Here is a 21,077-nt window from a genome sequence, read left to right as displayed (position 1 = left end):
GGGGACAAACTGCATAAATAACTGTGATATCAATTCGTTATTTTACCATAGATATACTCACCATTCAAGCTATGAAGAGGGCTGTCTTTAAGATGAGAATAATTTGGATAGAAAATGGATCTCCCTCACCTCCACGCAATGCAGTATCAACTAACTAGTAACTAAATGATCATGGACTTTTTTTTTTCTTTTTAGGAGGAGATAGGTAAATCCAGAAAGTCTCAACATTTTCTTTAAACCTCAAGATTCCCTCCCATTCAAGCACTCTATGTTGCCATAATGTTTTAACAACATCCCAGGGGTAAAAGACTACCATTTTATTTTGCCACTGTAGATCTCCTCTCTCTCTCTAGAAATTTTATAAAGAAAATATGGTTGACTTAAGAGTTCTAAGAAGAAATAAAAACTAATACAAAACACAAAGAGAGAAACTAATTAAAATGATGCATATATGTAGCCAAGGGTAACATCTCTTTAGAAGCATGCCTTTCAATTAAGTTTATCAAAACTAGCTTCTCCACGTTGACTTGAAGGCTTTGATATAACACGTGTCATTCTGGCCACTCCACTACAGGAAAGACTTTTTCAAATGTGCAGCAGATGGTAATCAAAATTGACTGGAGGCTTTTGAAGATATATGTTATGATTAACCAGACGTGGACTGCACAACTCAGAAATTAAGGAATGTCGGGGACACTTGAAGAGGAATTTGATGATAATTTGGAGTGTTAAGATCAAGTGGCAACATAAGCCACTTCCAGAACAGCGTGGAATGTGACAAGACGTGTGGTGGGGTGATGGAAGTTGTTACCAAAGTCATATATGAATGACACTTCCTGACTTCTCACGTTAACCCTGTGACATATTAGCATAAATCTAAAATATTGTAACATCTGAATATGTACGTCTGACAGCTCCCAAACATTCACATACATGAAGGGCATTTGCAGCTTCTGAGTGTGTGTGTGCAGTGGAAAGGAGAATACTTGTTGAACTCCACCCACACTCCATATGGCTGCTGAAATGTCCTCATCGTGATCAGGACTTGAATTAATGAGAGGACATCAATCACTCAGTTCTTACAGAGCTTAATAACAATGGTTTGTTGGTTGTTTTCTATATAATTATTCTCCCCACACTGCATGTGCTGCAGCATTCAGATGAGTAAATGAGCTAGGACACTGGAGAAATGAAAATAATCAGAGCATCTTCATTAGCATAAGTCTTGCCTCCTACACCTGAAATTTCAGCTGGGAACTTACAAAACAAAACATATTTATTATTATTATTATTTTGAATTGCACTCACTCTCCTCGAAAATCAAGGAGAAAATGTTTGGCAATTTGCTTCCATGCTATTATCTGAGAGGTCAGAACTTTCTCAATTCTAATTTCTCCATTTGTTCATTCATTTCTTTTCTCCCAGTTAGATTGTTATGAAAATGTGGCTGGGGTCCAACCTCAGACCTCATGAATAAACATTAGACTAATAATCGATGACGTTTATTGGGGGCATACTAAGTGTGATGTGTTGTTCTAAATGTTTGCAGTTACTAACTTAAATTTAATCCTCATACCAATCCTATGAATTAAGTATTGATATCTTTATCCCCATTTTACGAATAAGGAAACCAAAGCACAAATAGGCCTGAGACCACATAGCTGCTAAGTTGCAGAGGTAGATTTAACCAAGTCAAAATGTCTCCTAGACCAAAGTCTCTTAACTACTATGATTTCCAGCAACTCCCTTATCAGCCTGCACTTGCCCCAAGAGGAAGATAGGCTGCAAAGTTCTTGAAATTAACAATCTTTACTGTTGTGCCAAGATTTATTGAACTCACAAGTGGGTAACAAGGACTTTTGCAGAAGTGTGTTTGAGAATAAAGGGAAAGAGGGCACAGTGGTGTAAAGGCACATACTGAACTGGTCCCAAATCTTCCCCAACTACTGAGGAGACTTGAACAAATTATTTCTGCTGTCTGAACTCCAGTAGTTTTTCATCTATAAACTGAAGGAGTTGACTAGATCACGTCTATGGTCATCTATAACTCTAATATTCATATAAACATTGTATTTTAAAGTGGAGTTAATTATAGTATTCTTAATCCTTATCCAGGCCTCGGCTACCATGCGGTTTCCTCAGGGATGCCATCTGGAACACTTTATACAAAGCAGGTATCATCCCCTCCCTGTCATTTCCTATGCCAGAATCCCGTTATTTTCATCATGCCAGTCTTCATTGATGGTAGATACGTGTTTATTTCTTTGTTTCATCATCTGCCTCACCCACTAGACTGTATGGTCCAAGAATATGGAAACTGGAACTGTTTTATTTACCATTTTAGACTTAATATCAAGCACAGAATGTCACACATGCTGGACATGCACAAATTATCTGCCTCATTTATTTAGTATTACCATGGAAGGAACTGCGCCACATTACTGGCTTTTTTTAGATGATAACACCAGCTTATTGTTAGTGAATCCTATATCACTTATAAAGAACTGTTACATTTGTTAGCTTCATAATAACCATAGTAACAGCGAAGCTGTTCTTTGAGCCTCAAAATGATCTACTATTACCTTTTTAAAAAAATGTGTAAATCTTCATAAACAATTTTTCGTTTTTTTTTTACTCTATTATGCCATTTTGAGCATCTATGATTTTAATATTATCTGTGTGGCAGATTGTAAAAAACATGGCTTCCACCATACTTTATAGCTCTTCCAGAAAGAAGTAGAATCTGTTTTCTTACTCCTTCAAGCTAGGCGGGCCTTAAGATTTGTTTTAACTGACAAAAACTGGCAATAGAGAAATTGTGCCAGTTCTAAGTCCAGACCATAAGAGGATTTGCAGCTGTCTTTCTTGCTGCTCTTAGAAAAAAATGTCACCATGTGAACAAGTCCACGTTAGCCTCCTGCATAATGAAAGATGTGTGGCCCAAACACCCTTGTTGCCCCAGTTGATGGCCAGCAATCCACCACACATGGGAGTGAGAATTTCTGGGACTGGCCAGCCATAGAAAATGTCCCAGCTGCCTACAAACTCATGAATTAACCCAGTCAAGATCAGGTAACTTTGGCCAGACCAGCAGAACTGCCCAGCAGAATTGTCAGTTAAATAAGTAATTAGGTGGTTGTTTTTAGCCACTATGTTTGGGGGTGGTTTTTTATGCAGCAAAAGCTAACAGATAAACTCTAATGCAATGATATTCTGAAAGCTTACTATGATATTTTGGTCATTTATCTCAGTTGAAAAGGGGTGAGAACTCTACGCTATTTTTAATTCTTGGAACTATGTTCTGTACATTTTCTTTTCTTTGTCTTGTTATCAGAGTTGACGTGAGGTCAGTGGGCTTTCTCTAGAATCCAAATCTTCCCCACACTTCTAAATTACATTTTTAACATGTAACATAATCCAGCTCTGTTGTAATCATATATTTTATAAAATAAAAATATCTTTCAAGAGTCTTTGAAAGAATACCTTATAATTTTGATTTTTTAGATTGCTCTTGTGGCATCCCTTTCAAATGATTGCAGTTATTAATTTGTTTGCTTGCATTTGCTCTCTTCCAGGTTCTTGTTTTAATTCAGTATATTTGAAGCTACATGAAAAATGACATCCTGGTAAGTGAGTTATTACCTTAATTGGTATCAGATTCTCTGTACCCAGATTTTATCGACTATTTCCTTTTATACCATTCACTTCAATCTCCCTCGGATACAAGTGCAGCATAAACTTCATTTTGTTCACCCTTTGGACAAAGAGCCTTACTAAACAATTTTCCTCTAGCTTAGAAGGAATACTTTACAAAGCATTAACTCTATGACTGTAGTAGATAAAAGAGAGAGATGAACAAGCCTAGAGAAACAATAACCAAAATGAATGAATGAATGAATGAATGAATAGTTCTTCATGAATAGATGATATTAGCTCTGATGCCTTTCTTCTCTACTCCCTGGTACATCTCCTAAAGTGGGCATTTTGTCAACATTCTAGCCTCACTCAGGTGCTCAGATGCTCTGGTAACATCGTCTGCATTACATAACATTTTTAAATGCAGGTCTCAGCAGGCTCACAGTTTTTCAAATTCTCTGACAGATAATTAGGTTAACACTAGACTGCATGAGAAACCCAAGAAAGTGACAGAAATTCTATTAATAACTGGATACAGAATTCACAAGGGAACACAGTAGGTCAGGAAGAGATTCCTAAAGTAAGAAGCTTGGCCAAAAATAGATGCAATCAGTTTGACTTGGTCAAAACTGAAGGAAGAGTTTGAAAGAAGAAGCGAGGGGGTTAGACAGGAAAGACTAGCACAAGAATTTTCAAGATGTTGACTGAAGAAGGAATAAACTAAAATTAATAGATAAATAGTGATTCTACCTGTAAGTCTTAAGAGAGGAACATCATTAAGGCAAGAGATTGGGGGAGATAGATGAAACCCAGAGATAATGAGAGAATGGGCAAGCAGCAGCTCACGGAGAAGTGAATAATTGTCGGCTGAATACGATTTGGCCAGAACTGTGTTTAGAACCTGAAAGTTTTTCACTTCCTGCTAATGAGATACAATATTTATTTATTTTTCCCTCAATTTGGATGTGTTGTTTGCAATCATCATGGTGGATAACTCCTTTATATCATAAAGCTGCCATGTCATAAGGTAATAAATGTAATTGAATATGGAAAATATAAACCGCTAAAGGAATTTCATAATAATCGTGGCAAACATAAGTATGTATATGGATACTTAGACTCTAAAAATCAAGAGCCAGGGCAAATAGCTTCCACATAAATGAAGGGGAAGAAAACAAACAAATAACACATTGCGACACCACCCAGCGACCACTCTGTTCAAGTGACTCATTGCCATATTCCTGAGCAGTATTCTCTGTTCTCAGTGAGGAAGGCCCTGCCAAGGCAATGCATAATGTGTTCGTGTACTGAATGTTACATTTTTATGTTGCTGGATTTTGTGACGTCTTCTCTCAAACCATCCATCACAAACAGACACTAGAGAGATGGATGCTTTTTTAAAAAGAATTAAAATCTATTTATCACTCTATGTATCTTTTACTTTGCTGTTTTCCCTCTCTCATCTTGGTTCATATTTAGTGGTTTCTCAGTCAAAGCTGTGACTAAAATAATGATGAACCTGGAAAAAGAAAAAGCTATCTTGATGTGACTGTAGTTCATGTTTTTGATGCTATACTTGATGACAACTTATTTTTTTGTTGTCAACTCTTGGGAGCTGGGAAGCACATAATGGGGGTTGGTGATAAACTATTGTTTTTATTAGTGTCTTTGACGTTGCTTTGAAGTTTGTTGTAAATATTATTCTGGTTTTAAAGAAAAGCATATCAGCCATAGACAGACTTCATGAAGGCCAGCCACATGATAGGTGAGTTGAGATGCATGACCCACTCGAATTTCAACATTGTGTCTGGGCTCTAGGTCATTAGATGAGAAGTTTACATTCTCTTAGAGTTCTTTAACATGCAGTCATTAAGTGGTGACATGGCCAGAGTTTAGGTTGTGGTGCCCCTACCTTCTTAAGGGTTTCTCCCTAAGTTCAGAAATTCCCCACTTTGTAAATTAATTCATTGTTGACCTTGAAGTTTAATGGGTGAGCTTTATGGAAGAACCAATAATGACCTAAAAATCAAATACAGATGTAATTATATTTAGTTGCAAATATACTGTTCAAATACACATATATATGATAGCATTTATATAAAATAGAAAAACTATGATTGTGCTCTTTATATGGTACAGAACCAGGTATACCACTTTCGGTAACTTTCATTCCTTTGAACATTACTTTGTCTGTTTTTTTCATGTTTTATATACGTTTCAAACAACTTATCCTTTCCTGCACTCTCCACCATTCCCACAGCACGTGCTTCCAATCAACCTATACCATCACAGGTATGTTTTTTCCTTTAAAATAGGTACAGACTTTTTTTAGGTTCTACATATAAGGGAGATCATACAGTATTTGTTTTTCTGTGTATGGCTTCATAGAACCAGTGAGTAAAATGGTGGTTGCCAGGGGCTGGGAGGGCGTGAGGGAAAGGGGAGATGTTGTCAAAGGATACAACCTTTCAGTTGTAAGATAAATAAGTTCTGAGGATCTAAAGTACAGCATGGCAATTACAGTTAATAATACTGTATCGTATACTTGAAATTTGCTAAGACAGTAAATCTTAAGTGTTCTCACCACACACACTAAAGAATGGTAACTAGGTGAGGGGTTGGATATGTTAATAAACTTGATTGTAGTAATCATTTCACAAGTTATACATATATTAAATCAACATGTACACCTTAGAAAAATCACATTGTACAACCTAAATATACACAAAGTTTTGCCAATCATTACTCAACAAAGCTGGAAAAAATTTTAAAAGCCAACAAAAACTCAAAATAAATGCAGAATTTCATTTCTTAGAAGAAAACTTAAATATTTTCCTTCTATCTTTAGTCTTATTATATATTCCCTTAGTGCTCTGTACATGTATGGTTTCTACAAATCTTTCATCTACTTACACATGCCATACTTGTTTCATGTATGACAAGCCAGCAAAATTGCAGAGTAAGTGAAGAATGTCTTCTAAGTCCTCACTTTCTATGCTCTTTTTCAACACCTCCCTCTCCTCACTATCTCCTCTCATTCCTTCTAGGTTTCTAAAGTAGGATGGAAACTATTCAATTGAGCAAATATTATTGAAAGTCCATCATGTTTTCAAATAAATCACAAATATTGGGCCGGCCCCGTGGCTTAACAGTTAAGTGGGTGCGCTCCGGTGCTGGCGGCCCGGGGTTGGATCCCGGGTGCGGACCGACACACCGCTTCTCCGGCCATGCTGAGGCCGCGACCCACATACAGCAACTAGAAGGATGTGCAGCTATGACATACCACTATCTACTGGAGCTTTGGGGGAAAAATAAATAAACAAATAAAATTATATAAAAAAAATCACAAATACTTCAAGGGCAATTAATCTAATTCATTGCTTCCTGCAGGATGGAAACTTTAGAAGAGGTTGAAATGACTCTATAATCCAGAATTTCACATTAGGAAAAAATCAAAAAAGCTACTTCCATTCAGACATTCTTCTTAACCTCACAAGGCTACTTGTCATTCTCAAACATCTCACAGGCCATTCCCACATCTTCCAGTGTTTTCTCATGCTGTTTTCTCATCCCAGAATACACTTTCCTCCCAGTCTTACTTGTTGAAAGCCCAATAAAACTTTCTTTACGAAAACGGGTGGTCAGCCCATGGCCAACTTGATTTTTTAAAATATTTTGTTAAAACATTATTTATCTTGATTACTGAATTATTTGGCACCACCTTATATTTTGCACTCAAGGAGAAGGCTTCAATCATCTCAGCTTAGCCCTGGCCCTGCTATTTATCCTTCAAAATTTCCTATATTAAATCTTACCTAATATCTCAGATAGAATTAATTTTTCTAAAATCTCAGACATTTAGCTATACTTTTTAAAATATATCTATCACATTACAGAATGATTATGTGATTTTTTATCTATATTCTCTGCTATATAGGAAGAAAATAAAAACAATTCTTATATACTTCTGTATCCCAAAATATAGCACATCCTTTAGATCAAAGTTTGAGCTTAATATATTTGCTGAATGATTGAATGAAAGACAAAATCAGGGTGGAAGAAACTCTATAATGTGGAACATTTTTCCTGGTGCCTTTAAGATACAGCTGTGGTAACTCCTTAATTTACTTTTCAATAGGCTTTTCTCAGGGCCTTTCATTTACAAAGTTATTTTAGGGCAAGATCCATGTCTTTTATTATTTGTTTTGTTTTTACACAGTATACACCAAAGAAACAGTGACACCTAATGGGACAGAGACCAACCATTTTGAATTCCAATTATTTCAGGAAATATGATGGTGAGAGTAAGGGGTCCTTACATGACAAGACCTATATTCATCTTCACCTCTCTAGTACCTAAAATATGGTATATGTGCAACCAAGTTTTGATGAATAAATAAATGCGTGATGGGTACGTGAATGAATTACAAACAAGAAATCAAACATTCTGAATAACGGGAGTTTCTTATAGGTATTGCTCATCATGGAAGTTATTTTTTTCTTGTGTTTTTGTTTGTTCGTTTAACTTATAAATATAGGGATTGTCTAAAACTCCTTTCTGTAGAGTTGTAGAAAAAGCATTTTAATAAAGGTAAATTTTTAAATCTACAGGGATTTAAATTCTCCTCTTGCCACATTTTAAAAATAGTCAAAAGACAGTATGCATTATCCATAATTCCAGCATTTCCTCTCCCCAGCTGATGTGTACAGAATCTACAAGAATCAACAGAGCTGGTGCAAGGCATGAAACCGTATCACAAAGATGTTCAGAGGTTGACATCTTGCCCTTTCTCATGAGGGTATTATTGAAACCCTAAGAAACATGAGGCTCTAAAGTTACTGCAGTGTTGGTTATAAAAGGAAAGCTTAGAATCAACTTAAATTATAACTCTAGAGGATTATAAAATTAAATAAATTATAGTAATTTTTTACAATAGAACTCTGTATAGCCTTTAAGAAGATTCTGTAGAAATACATTTACTTGCATGAAAAGGTGTTCTTGCTGTACTAAGTGAATAAAATAAATTATAAAATAGCAAAAAAAAAAAAAAAAAAAGAATTGGCTGTGTAACCTAGTACCTCATTGTGAATGTTGATAACTATTATGTATAGCTTCAAACATATTTTTAAGAATGTATTTATATATGTTAATGCTTAATATCAAATGCCTTTCATAGAAACCATTGTAAAATATAGATTTTATCATCATTTGCAACTGAAAATTCAACATATGTATCAATGTCCTGAGTTAAAATACTACCCTTTAAGTGTTAGTAAGAAGGGTTTGAAATTAGGGAATTCAACCATTATTTTAGTCTCTATTGTCATTGCCAAAGTGAATAGACCAGTCCGGTAGTACCCCTTACAGAAGGTAACTCCACTTACTGTTGTTTAAGTTTTCACCATTTCATTCTCAAAGATTCTCAACACGTGTGGAATGAGCTGGTAGGTGATACACAACCACTGTGAGTTGATCTGGTAGATGTGAGTTAATATTTACTTCTGTAGTTCTGAAGATTTGAGAGGGAGATGGTGAGGTTGAGGAATCTGTTAGGGATGGAAAGAGTGACAGAAAGTAGAGATGTGGTGGAGTAATGATGATACAAAGGGCACTAAACATCAACTTTATCTAATTCACGATGTTTCCTAAGTCAGCTGATATCATTAATCTTCTGTCTAGAAGCAGAAGCAAGGCAAAGAGTGGTTTAAACACTCTTTGTTTTTTCTTTTACCGTCTTTGCCCCATCTCAAGGACAAGGTTGCTTAGTATTTTCTGAAGACCATTCTCTGCTATGTTATATTTGCTGATAGATAAAAATGTGATGGAGAAAAAATCTGTGAGCTTACTTAAATCTTGTTTTTTTTTTTTTTTTTTTTTTTTTTTTGGCTGAGGAAGATTTGCCCTGAGCTAACACCTGTGCTAATCTTCCTCTGTTTTGTATGTGGGTTACCGCCACAGCATGGCCGCCACAGACTGGTGTAAGTCTGCGCCCAGGAATTGAACCCCAGCCACCACAGTGGAATGCACCGAACTTAACCACTAGGCCATGGGGCCAGCCCCCAAATCATTTTTAAAGAGGAAAAATTAACACATAAGAGAAGAAAAATTGCAAGTTATAATTAACTTCTGATGACTGGACACCTACTTTATGCCAAATACATTATTTTTTCCTAATCCTTATAGGTACACAAGTTAGGTGTTATTTTTCTTGCTTTTCAAATAAAGAAATTGAGGTCAAAGAGGTGAATACTGTATCCTAATTTACTAAGGAATTTAGCAAGGACTCAAATTAAACCCCAAATCTAACATCTATGGTCTTTACACTCCAACACTCTCATGCATAATAAATACATACTCTTATTTCCATTTTGCATAAGAGGAAACTTAGATATAAAGAAAGTAACTGGTTTTCTGAAAATCACTTTGCAAGAAAGAGACAGTCAGGTTTTGAAACTAGGAAGTCTCCTTCTAGTGTCCACACCCTGAACCCTGACCCATTTTGCCCCAGCTGTGCCTTAACTCATTACTTGTTTATATTTTAAAATCTGTTTCCACCTTATATACTACCTATTTTAATCTTCCATAGAATTGTACTGTGAATGAAGTATTGTAAGCAGACCTTAGCTTAATTCACATGTTGTTATAAAACCCTGGTCCACCTACAGGAGGTGTCCACAGTTGTTCAAGCCAAAAACATGAGAGCCTTCCTTGACCCGTCTTCCCCTCATGTGCCACATCCACCTGACAGTCAATCCTGTAGACTCTATCTTCAAAATATGTATTCGAATTCAACTGCTTCTATGCTTCTCACTCTGGCCTAAGTCAAAATCATTTCTCACCCAGATTAAAATAGTAGCTTCCTAACTGGTCTCTCAGATGCCATGGTTACCCTCCTACAGTCTATTCGCAATGCAGCAGCTATAGGAATCTTCTTAAAAGATAAATCAGATCATATCACTCCTCCAGGAAAAACTCCCTCATTGCTCCCCAGTCCACTCAGTCATTTCTTGCAATGATCTATAAGGCTTTTCATAATCTGTCTCCCTTTTCCCTCTCTGATTCAATCTCCTCCTCCCCTGGCTCACTTCCCTCCTTCACACCTGCCTCCTTGCTGTTTCTCAGACACTCCAGCAGGTGTCCTGGCTCCTTGTGGTCTTTGCACTGGCTGCTCCTTCCACCTTCAAGGTTCTTCCTTTGGTTGCTTGGCTAACACTTTCACCTGCTTTAAGTATTTGTTTAAATTTCCTCTTTTCTGTGAGGTCCAATCTGATTACGCTATTTAAACTGGCATTTCTGCCCCCACCTTCCTGCACCCCTCATCCTCATTCCTCTACTCTACTCTCTTTTTTCCCATATTGCTCATTGGGATCTAACATACTATTTGTTTTACTCGTGTATTATATCTGTTGTGCACTTCTGTCTTCCCTGAATGGAATAAATCTCAGCGACGTTAGGTATTGTTCTCTGTTTTGTTGACCGATACTTCCTAAGTGCCTCTAACCTTGTCTGACACACACAATGTGCTTGTAATAAGTGGTCTGACTCCATTTCTTGAGTCTGACTGCTGGCAGCTTGCAAACCTCACTCCCTCTCTTCTCCTTGTGTCCCAGATTTGGGTGAGCTGATAAGAAAACCTGGGTGCACCTTCTTTGACAAGGGTTGGAGATTCAAACCATGCAAACCTCTTTGTGAGTGAAACCTCACCCCAGTGCCACCCCCTAATCACAATGAAAACCCAAGCCAGTCTCCTCTCTTTGCTTTTTTAAGCCATTTTGAACCTGCTTGAGAGGCCTGCCCTGCTCCCTGCAGAGACCCCAATTATGTAAGTCATAAACCTTGAATATTACCTGGGAGGGGTTTGTGGCATCAGTCTCAACATATGAACAAAATTTTGGGTAGGGATCCTTCCTGCTTTTGCAGAGTAGCCACAACAATGCTATAAAAAATGTTTGTTAAAGATTTTTAAAAAGCAAACAAAAACTACCACACAGACTCTGTAGTGACAAATACCAAGAGAAGATTCAGGCTGATGGAAAGACTGGTATTTCTGCACATGAGAGAGACCAGCTAAAATTTCCAGATGGGGAATGGTAAAAACTTCGAGTGCCCCAGATCATAGCCAGGGGGGAAACAGATTCGGATGACAAGAGCTGACTATGAGAAAGTTGAATCAGCTCACAGCCCAGACTTAACATAGAAAAGTCTGGAGCAGTGCTGCCCATATGCCTCCCTCTGGTTATGTGTAGAAGACCAGCTCTGTGGGCCAGGAGAAACTCAGGAATCTCCGATTAGACCATAAGACCTCAGAAGATACATGACACCATACCCTCAGACACAAACACCATATTCATTCATCCCCTCCAAAGCCATCAGCTGAAGACTGGTTGAGATCTCAGGAACTAGGGACACTGGATTAAGTTTTACACCAATGGCTAGTAACAGGAGGAGAATGTAACAATAAATCGCAGTTAGTTAATAAACGTGTAAAAACATTTGGTAGCTTCCACTAGGAGTAGGGATTCACTACTATGGTAACATTAAATTTAAATACCTAGTAGTATAAGATCTAAAGATGTTTTGACTGATTTAGTTAATGCTTGTATTTGCTCTGAGGTAAAGAGGCTAAGTTTGCTACTGAACTAGAAGACAGGCTTTTAATTGGCAATTGTTCTACATGTGCCATACTGTTGAATTAATATATAGAGAGCAGGGCCTAATATATTTCTATTTGTATAAAAAAAAGATTATAAGAAGAATCAATATAAACTCTTATGTCCTGTACTCTGATTAATCTATATCTATGGAATCTTTTGTCTATGGGTATGCTGCCATCAGCATTGAACTATACATGGTGTAGGCATTCTGATATCTAGATCAGCTATAATCTGATGATGCGTAGGAGATGCAGTATATTTTATATAGGAGAGAATATTAACTATTATATTGGTAGAAGTTCTACCACAGAGAATCAAAATTTTTTTCTGATAATGACCTCACAATGTCAGTTAGACGTTAGTACATGAGTATTTTCAGTTCTTGAGTGGTTTGATTAAACCCAGGTAAAGCGTATTTCCCCTCAAGCTTTTTACGACTTACTGTATATGCTCAAATCCGCCTTTTATTATCTTTCTTTCACAATCTGGCCTAACCAATTATTTCTACTTTAATACAAAATTCCTTTCTCTCTTTTTTAATCTTAAAAGTCGATTTTCCTTCCTTTTTGCTTTTCACACAACTGTAAATTTTTTTTTCTGAAGTATCTGGTGCTGTATAGTAGTGGAGTTAGATGTGTATATAGTGACACCATAAAAATAGGAAAGCTGTATTATTGTCCATCTACAATTATAGACAATTCTTCTAGGGAGATTAGAGGAAGGACAGGGAATTCTTGGGTGCTAATGTCTCCCTTGGAGCAGAATCATTGCACATATTTTTAAGTTACCCTTCTGAATTGTACCAATGTGAGATGTTGGTTCTCTTAATGGCCCCTTTACTTGCAATATTTGTACATTTTCTTATCTCTAGATGCCTAAATTATAGAGATCAGAGGCCCTTTTGGTTGTTTTATTTAAAGAGCCAGAAATTGTATTAATTTCTAGCCTATTTACTTTCTAAGGCTATTTGGAAATGTGTAACCACACATTGAATATTTTCTAAATTGTTGTTTTCACATTTTAATTTTTTTTTCCTGGTTAAATGGGCTTGAACTCATCGTCAAAAATAAGGGATAATGTCCTCCTTATGGCTGCCATTAAGTGCACCCCAGAAACCTATTGGATGTTTCCTACAGTCTATGTTTCATCTTAATTTAATTTACAATTTGCAACTGTACTCAATCTTCTCTTAAAGAAAGGTTTCTGAAATTGCCTTATGTAGTGTACTTTCTATTTATATTTAAAAAGCTTTCATAATGAGTTATTCAAATTTTCTCTTTTCGACTCTGTTGCTTTTAAATATTTTTTCCCATCAACCAGCTAATGATTTATTTAGCTACTTGGTGCAGATCTACAGTCCAGGAGAATAAGTATTTTGCAAAGTCGTGAATATTATAGCATTTTTTTTTTGGCCTTTCTTCCTGAAGTTTAGCACCTTAATCGTAGCCCTTAACTTGTCTCTAAACAATTGTTTTAATTTAATTTCTATAGGTTTGACTTTTGTTCTAAAGATTTTACAATGTAGCTTTTAGGAAAATACCTTGAAGAAAAGTAGCTCACTTAGAGGTTCAGGTAAAGCTAAATGGAAAGAGATAAATGCAAGGAGGGTAGATTTCAGAAGATTACAAGTCTTTTAGAGGGAAGATCTTAGAGTGAAATTTTGTTTTTATTTCTAAGAATAATAATTAAAAGAAGTGGCTATTTATTGTTTTGTCTCCTAATTTTTCTCAAACTATTCTTAAACATATTGATTTTGATATGTCAGAAGTTCCACCTCATGGCCATTTTTACATTAAGTAAAAACTATTTTTTCCACTTTTCAAGCTAAGTAGAAGAATTTGGAAAACAATGCAGCTTTAGGAAGCAGACGTGTTTACAGGAAGAGTTGGAGATTTTGACATAGACAAATTCATTGCAAACAAAAATAAGAGGCTATTAGGCAAAAAATGTGTGTGCAATGAGTGCCTTGAATTTCCCAGCCAAACAGAGGTCTAGGAATGATCAGCATTTTCTTAAGTTTATGGAAACTTTTTTTCCCTAATTTTAAATACCTAAAAAAATCCACATAGGTTGACCAAAAGCATCACATACAAAATAATCATAGCATTACTATTTATAATAGCTGTACACTGGAAACTACTCAATTTTTCTTGAACAGTAAATTGGATAAATAAATGGTGGTATATTCATACCTATAAGAATAGAGAATGAACAACCTATTGCTAAACACACCTACGTGGTTGAATCTGACAACCACTGTGAATGAAAGACACTGGATTCCAAAGATTATAAATTGTATGATTTTTCTGATATAAAATTTAAAAAAACACAAAGCAGATCTATGGAAAGTGAAGTCAAGTAGTGGTTACATTTTATAAGGGAGGTCTGGGTAATGACTGGGATGCTGGCAATTTTCTATTTTCGATCTGTGTGCTAGTTACATGGATGCATTCATCAAGGTGTACTCTTAGGATTTGTGCGCTTGTCTATATTTAATACTTCAAAAAAGATCAACAACAACAACAAAACCTAGATGTTCAATTCTGGTAAATTAACTGTAAAATAAAATAGCTCTTTCAAATACCTCTCCCATGCATACGTCTTCCCTTGAGCCCTCTACTTTTTATATTTTATTGTATTTAGATGGGCTTAAGCTCATCTTATGTTTCTCATATGAGACAATCATTTCTTACAGCAAATTTTTGCTAATCCAATGACAGATAGATGGGTCTGAATGCCTTACTACCAACAATTCTTTCTTATTCTTTTCTCTGTCATTCCCTCTCTCTCTTTCTATCTCCCCCCACTCTCTCTCTCACACACAAACACACAAACTGAATATGACATTGTAACATTCTTAGGCATTTGAATTTTAAAAGAGGAAAATGATTTTGTTAATGTCCTTTACCAGTTTTTAGTCATTACATACATATGAATATATCAGCATGAACTACTTGACACATCATTTCTGAATAATTAAAATTTGTAATTGATTTCAGAATAATATAGTTTTTGCAGATAATACAAAATGATTTTAAGGTCAATCCAAGATATGCTTTCTTAACTCCCTGGTAAAGCCAGGAGGGGCAAAGGTGAGAATATGTTTAAAATATGGTAGCGGGAGGGAAAGAGGGAAAGAATGGAAGAAGGGTTTAGAATTGACAGAACATTTTGTGCCTCCAAAATTATTCTAATGCCATTCAATTTTAATTCAGGGTGAAGATTCAGGTCAGTTTCTCATTAATCCAATCTGGCTTTCGCTTCTAGGCTACTATTATTAACTCCTCTATTCAGATGTTATTCAAATGAGTCTCTCTATTAAAAGAAGCGAACTGATGCAGGCAAAACATATTGTTAGTAAAGCTTCCCCAGTTTGGCAACACATTAATGATAGATCTGGCATTCTCAGTGTCAAAAACTGTATCGGCATCTGTTACAACAGAATCAAGTTAAAATGAGAGAAATGAAAACAAATGGAGGCAGGGAGGAGAAAGTGCTGTAAAATATTTGAAATACTCTACAGATTCTTTGTCCCTAAAGACTCTCACTTTTCATCGAATTGATGGAGAATTTGATACCATATCATGTAGTTAACTTTCTTGCGGAAAGACAAATGGGTAAACGTGGTTGTGTAGAAAAATTGGGGGCAGGCAGGTACTCTCAATATAAAGTATCTGAAAAATGACTTTGATGGGGTCCTACTTCTTTTGTGACTATCTTGCCTCTATTTGTATTCCTTCCACCAGGCATGCACTGCCCTCTTCTATATGTAGACGCCCAAGAGGTTGAATGCAGTGCGTGACCCAGAACTTGCTCCAGGCATTAAACAGGACTGCACCTTCACTTCTGCCCACTAAAGTTCACCTGCTCTGAATCTCATTCTAGAAAATCCTTATATTATGAGCTATTGCACTTATCAGGCAATCTGACCTGACTAAAGTAATTCTTCATCAAACAACTCATCCCACTAAAGAAATTACTAGTCGTATAGTCTAGTGGTAATGAGCACAGACTCTGGAGCTAGACTGTCTGGGTTCAAATCCCGCCACTAGCTGTGGGAACTTGAGCAAGTTTCTTGGCCTCTCTTTCCTCCATTTTCTCATGTGTAAAGTAGGTGATAAAAATTAAACCTACCTAAGATGCTTTTAAGGAATCAAGTGAATTAAAATATGCAAGTTGTTTAGGATGGTGTCTGACATGTAGTAAGCATTATTTGATTATTAACCGTTACTACTATTTATTAATAACATCTCAAGGAAATTTCCTTTTAAATAGGAATTCTTGGAGATGCCAACAATCTAAATCAAAAGAAAGACTTTCTATTTGGGAAAATACCCAGTCAGCTTATGAGGCAGTTAGAAAAAAAAATGTGGACAAATATTTTAAAAACTCTCAAAATATGTCCTTCCCCTAATGTATGACAACTGATAGGTTACAGGTAGTTGAGGCCCAGTGAAACTAAATAGCCTGACTAAAGATGTGGAGTTAGTAAAGCATGGTGATAGAGGTTGTGTGGTAGAGACAGGAGAGGCAGCACGAGGGATCTGGACTATAGAACTTCTAAAGAAAGTACAGAGCCCAAAGAGCTTCGACTAGCCAAACACCTCTATTCTCAGATCTCAAATCTACATATCTTTCTAGGTCTGTCTGCAGCCTCTGGGTAATATATTCATGTGCCTCCAAGACCCCTCTATTTTTATATCTCAATGGAGAATCATGCAACCTATGACCAAAATAAGACTCTCTTCTGATTCTCCTGCTCCTGTGTTCTCCTTAGCTCTGTAGCTGGCACTGCCACCCACTCAGTTATCCGAACCAAAACACTAGAAGCCCAAACTCCTCTCTCTCCACCTGTGTTTTTCTCTAACCTTAGACCCACTACCTTAATTCAGAACACCATTTTCTCTTACTGAAATGACAGCAGTCACATAGCCGATCTTCCACTCAATATTGTTCCCATAACCCATTCTTGCAGTGTGGTCATAATTATCTCTAGAACGTACAAATGATCGTGCTAATCTCGCTCTTGAAACTCGTCAATGGCTCCCAGTGGCCCATGAGTTCAAGTTCAAATTTTGAAACATAGCTTCCAGGCTTCTGCATGATTTTGCACAGGATTAAGTCTTCAGTATCCACTCCTTTGCATCACCTGATCCAGCCACATTGAAGCATTTGAACTTTTCCCAAGAACATACTGCAACTCACCTCTAAGAATTCACATGCGCTTTTCCTTCTGCCTAGGATAGTTCTTTCCTTCAGTGGTGTTCCTGCATATTTAGTCCTGGATCAGTTAATTCAGGAAAAGCTTTCACATTTTATATATATGATTTGATCATATATATGCATATATACATACGCATGTGTATATGTATACACACGTACATACATATTGCATTATATATACATATATATTACACCTTAGAATTTGTACTCTGTTTTACTATTTTTAATCTTAAATTCAAATGAAAACTTCTAAAAGTCACATACAGTTACAGAATTATAGTAACTCAAGTGCTGTTTCTTCATATTTACAATTACTATGCTAACATTGTTTATTTCAAATCTGTTGTTTATGCACAAGAATGTTTTGCACCACTGGGGTTAGAGCCAATGACTGTGTCTGAAATGACCCTGGATAATTTTGAACAGTTACAAACTTACTCTTATAATGAAAGCATGTTGGAGTGTGTTGAGGGCTGGTCGTATAATTGGAATTTCTCCAAACTAATCTTTGTGTAGAATAAAGTATTTATTAAAGGATAAGTTTAAAAAATTGGGTAAACAGAAGCTTCAATATAATTTAAAACTCAACAGAGTCTACAGAGATTGTTTAGAAAGTAGACCAACAAAAGATTTTTCAGGTAGGGATATTTCACCACTGCCATTGTTTAGAATCACTGGTGCACAGTGATAATAGCAAGCAGATCAACTTTTGTTTTAAAGTCTATGGTCAGCGCACGCCTTTATTGCCTGCATCTGTTGCAAACCATTCCCACTGCCATGCACTTGGCCCTCTACTGCTTTCAACTCCCATTTAATATCTAGCTCACATAGTGCTTTCATCTCTTTGCCTAACTTGTAGCTTATTTCAGCTATAGCTCAATTCCGCTAATCCCTCACATCACTACCACAGCTACTGATATTTTCATTAGACTAGATTCCTCGAATTATACCGAATTAGATGCCTGCTGTTATAAACTCCCAGAGTGCCCCGGCATATGGTATATTTATGTTACAGATGACCCTGCTCCTTTTTAATTGTTCAACTTCCTAGTGTATCTTTTCCATTACACTATAAACCCTACGAAGGCAGGGACTATACACTGTTTCAGGAGTAGCCAGTCACTAAATAGTTGTTAAATAAATAAATTTCCTCTTTACTGCTCTGTCAAAAAGTAGCTGAAATCCTAACAAGTGTCGACTGATTTGCTAGTTTTGCTCCAATACAGTGTCAGGATCCATTCATGTGCCTCCAAGACCCCTTGTAAATTCTGTGTCTCAGAAAAGCCCACTGAGACAGGACCATCCAACACGAGGATGGATCATTATGAGGAAATACTAATCCACATCCACGTGTCTGTGCCCGAGACCCAGCTCAGAAAGCTGCAGAGAGAGAACTCAGGGGAAGGGGGGGCATGCTAACAAAGGACATTTGCCGGGTTCCCTCCTCAGTCAGTAGCGTGTTTCTGCCTTTCTTCAACTGATGAAAAATGGTTCTCACCAAAAGCTTCAGGTAAACTGTCTTCTCTTTCAGAAAATATTTCCAGGCTTCCTCTCAACACTCCTTGTCCCCTTAAGTATTCTCAAAATATAATTTGCCCATTTTCTTGTCATATTTTATTAAAATCTTCAGCTTTTATTTTCAGTTTCTTCCACCAAATCATAATATCTTTGAGAACAGGGATCTACTTTTAATTTATGTTTGAATTTCAATCACCTAATTTAGCACCTGTCTATAACATATATTGAATATATGCCTGTTGAATTTTATAAAGTAGAACTGAATACTATCCCCTATAATGTTAATTGAAGTGAACCACAGAGGTAAACACTGGACTATTAGGTAGGCAGTCTTCAAACCTTCCCCTTCAAACTCTTCTCACTCTCTCATCAAGGTACACCCCTGGAATACCTTTCTTAAGGCAGCACATCTCTTAATAACTCTTCTTTTGTTTATAAAACCTTCTTCCTCCATGCAGCCATGTTCCTTAGCAGGTGCTTATGTGGAACTTGGTCTCTGAGGGCTTGAGTCCTAGGACGATGATCCTTGCCAAGTGAGAGACAAACAACATCCCAGAAGGGATAAGCCATTTTCTAGATAATATCTCTTTATCGTGCCCCCTTCCTGCATCTATCATCGATGTTCTTGACTCAGGGAAGACAATATATTTCCAAATGTCTTGCATATATCCTTTAGAATGGCAACCTCCTTAAATTATAGCATCTCTTATTTTCTTCCTAACAAAACAGTCTCACGTAGAGTTCACCCTGAAGTTTTGACCTCAGAATTTACTCCTTGGATAAATATATCGCTAGAAAAAGTTCACATTTCTTCAGATTTTATAGAAAATAATGTTCCTGCCTCTGAAGCCATAAAATACTTTTTCTGTGTAAATTTAACATATCTTGGAATTCGGTTTCTTGTGGGATCCTTTCTGCCTTCCGAATGTGAGGGGACTCAGAAAGTTGAGATACCATTTAGGAGTAGAAAAATTTTTTGTTTCTGTATATTTTTAAGGTTATAAGTTATCTGAGTTTAGATTTTCCCTTCTCCAGTGAATGAAAAACATAATCCCTCACCAATTGGCTATTATGGATAGGGTTCTATTTCTGCGATGGGCACATCCTAACGGGGCAGGCTTCTTAGACGTTTCATAATCCAATTTGCAAACTCTAGAAAAGCTTGAGTAGACAACATTTAGTTATTTTAGTTGAACATTAAAATCCAAGATAGTAGGGGGCAGAGTCAAGATGGCGGCGTAGGCAGACTCTGAACTCACCTCCTCCCGTGGACACAGCCAATTTACAACTACTCGTGGAAAAATTACCCCTGAGACAGAACTGAAAACTGGATAAGAGGAACTCCTGCAACAACGGACAATCCTAACTGGGGTAGAAGAGGCAGAGACTCCCTTCTGGAGAGGAAAAACGCCGCCTTCACAAGCCGCCAGCTTCACGGCCGCAGGGAGCAGCTCACAGGTACGCACCCTCCCTGGAGGCGCGGGGCCCTGAGGCGGGAGCGCCCCCGCTGTGGGCATTTTGTGGACCCAGCACAGTTGAGACCAGCAGCATAATATCTGACTTTGCCTGCTACTAAAGCATTGGGAAGCACCCCCAGAAAACCCGGTTCACAAAGAAACTAAAACTGGCTCTTAAAGGGCCCGCGCACAAACTCACCCGTTCCAGAAAGCATCCTAAAATCACCAGAAAGAAAGGTGCACAGTGCTTCGGTGACAAGAGACTCACCTAATAGGCCCTGAGTGCATCTCGGTGAGGAGTGAGACCTCTCCAGGGACTGGGACATTGGCGGCGGCCATTGTTGTGGCCTGGTGTGAGCGTGCTGACACAGACGCCATTGGAGTTCTCCCTGAGACCTGCTAGCCCAGGGTCTGCTCCACCCGCTAGAGCACCGATTTAATCCAGCTCAGCCAGGGCAGGCAGCCCACCCTAGAGACTAGCCCCACCCAACAACAAGCCCTCAGGCAACGTGTGGGCCTGCATAGATTGGTGACTGGATTCTCTGCAGCCTGGCAACTGAGCTGAATTGAGCGGGGCAGGGTGTGCAC

The 21,077-nt window shown here is 37.3% G+C and overlaps 1 long non-coding RNA gene across 8 annotated transcripts in view; it reads right to left on the bottom strand.

Moving 5' to 3' along the window:
• LOC147915723 (uncharacterized) overlaps positions 1–20,855 on the bottom strand; it is a 90,523-nt gene extending 69,668 nt beyond the window's left edge. For 6 of the 8 annotated variants that reach the window (XR_015554149.1, XR_015554150.1, XR_015554147.1 and 3 more), the window contains exons 1-2: positions 20,758–20,855; positions 9,022–9,183 (exon numbers count right to left, since the gene is read on the bottom strand). This is a non-coding gene — a long non-coding RNA (uncharacterized LOC147915723). Of the gene's footprint in view, positions 1–9,021; positions 9,184–17,496; positions 17,617–20,757 lie in introns of those variants that run through there. The other 2 variants (XR_015554151.1, XR_015554154.1) reach the window with 2 other exon arrangements.
• Positions 20,856–21,077: the final 222 nt, after the last annotated feature.

This window comes from Ceratotherium simum, chromosome 13, assembly GCF_057802395.1.
Source record: "Ceratotherium simum simum isolate JZ-2026a chromosome 13, ASM5780239v1, whole genome shotgun sequence".
NCBI lineage: Eukaryota > Metazoa > Chordata > Mammalia > Perissodactyla > Rhinocerotidae > Ceratotherium > Ceratotherium simum.
This window is presented reverse-complemented; position numbering and strand designations above follow the sequence as displayed.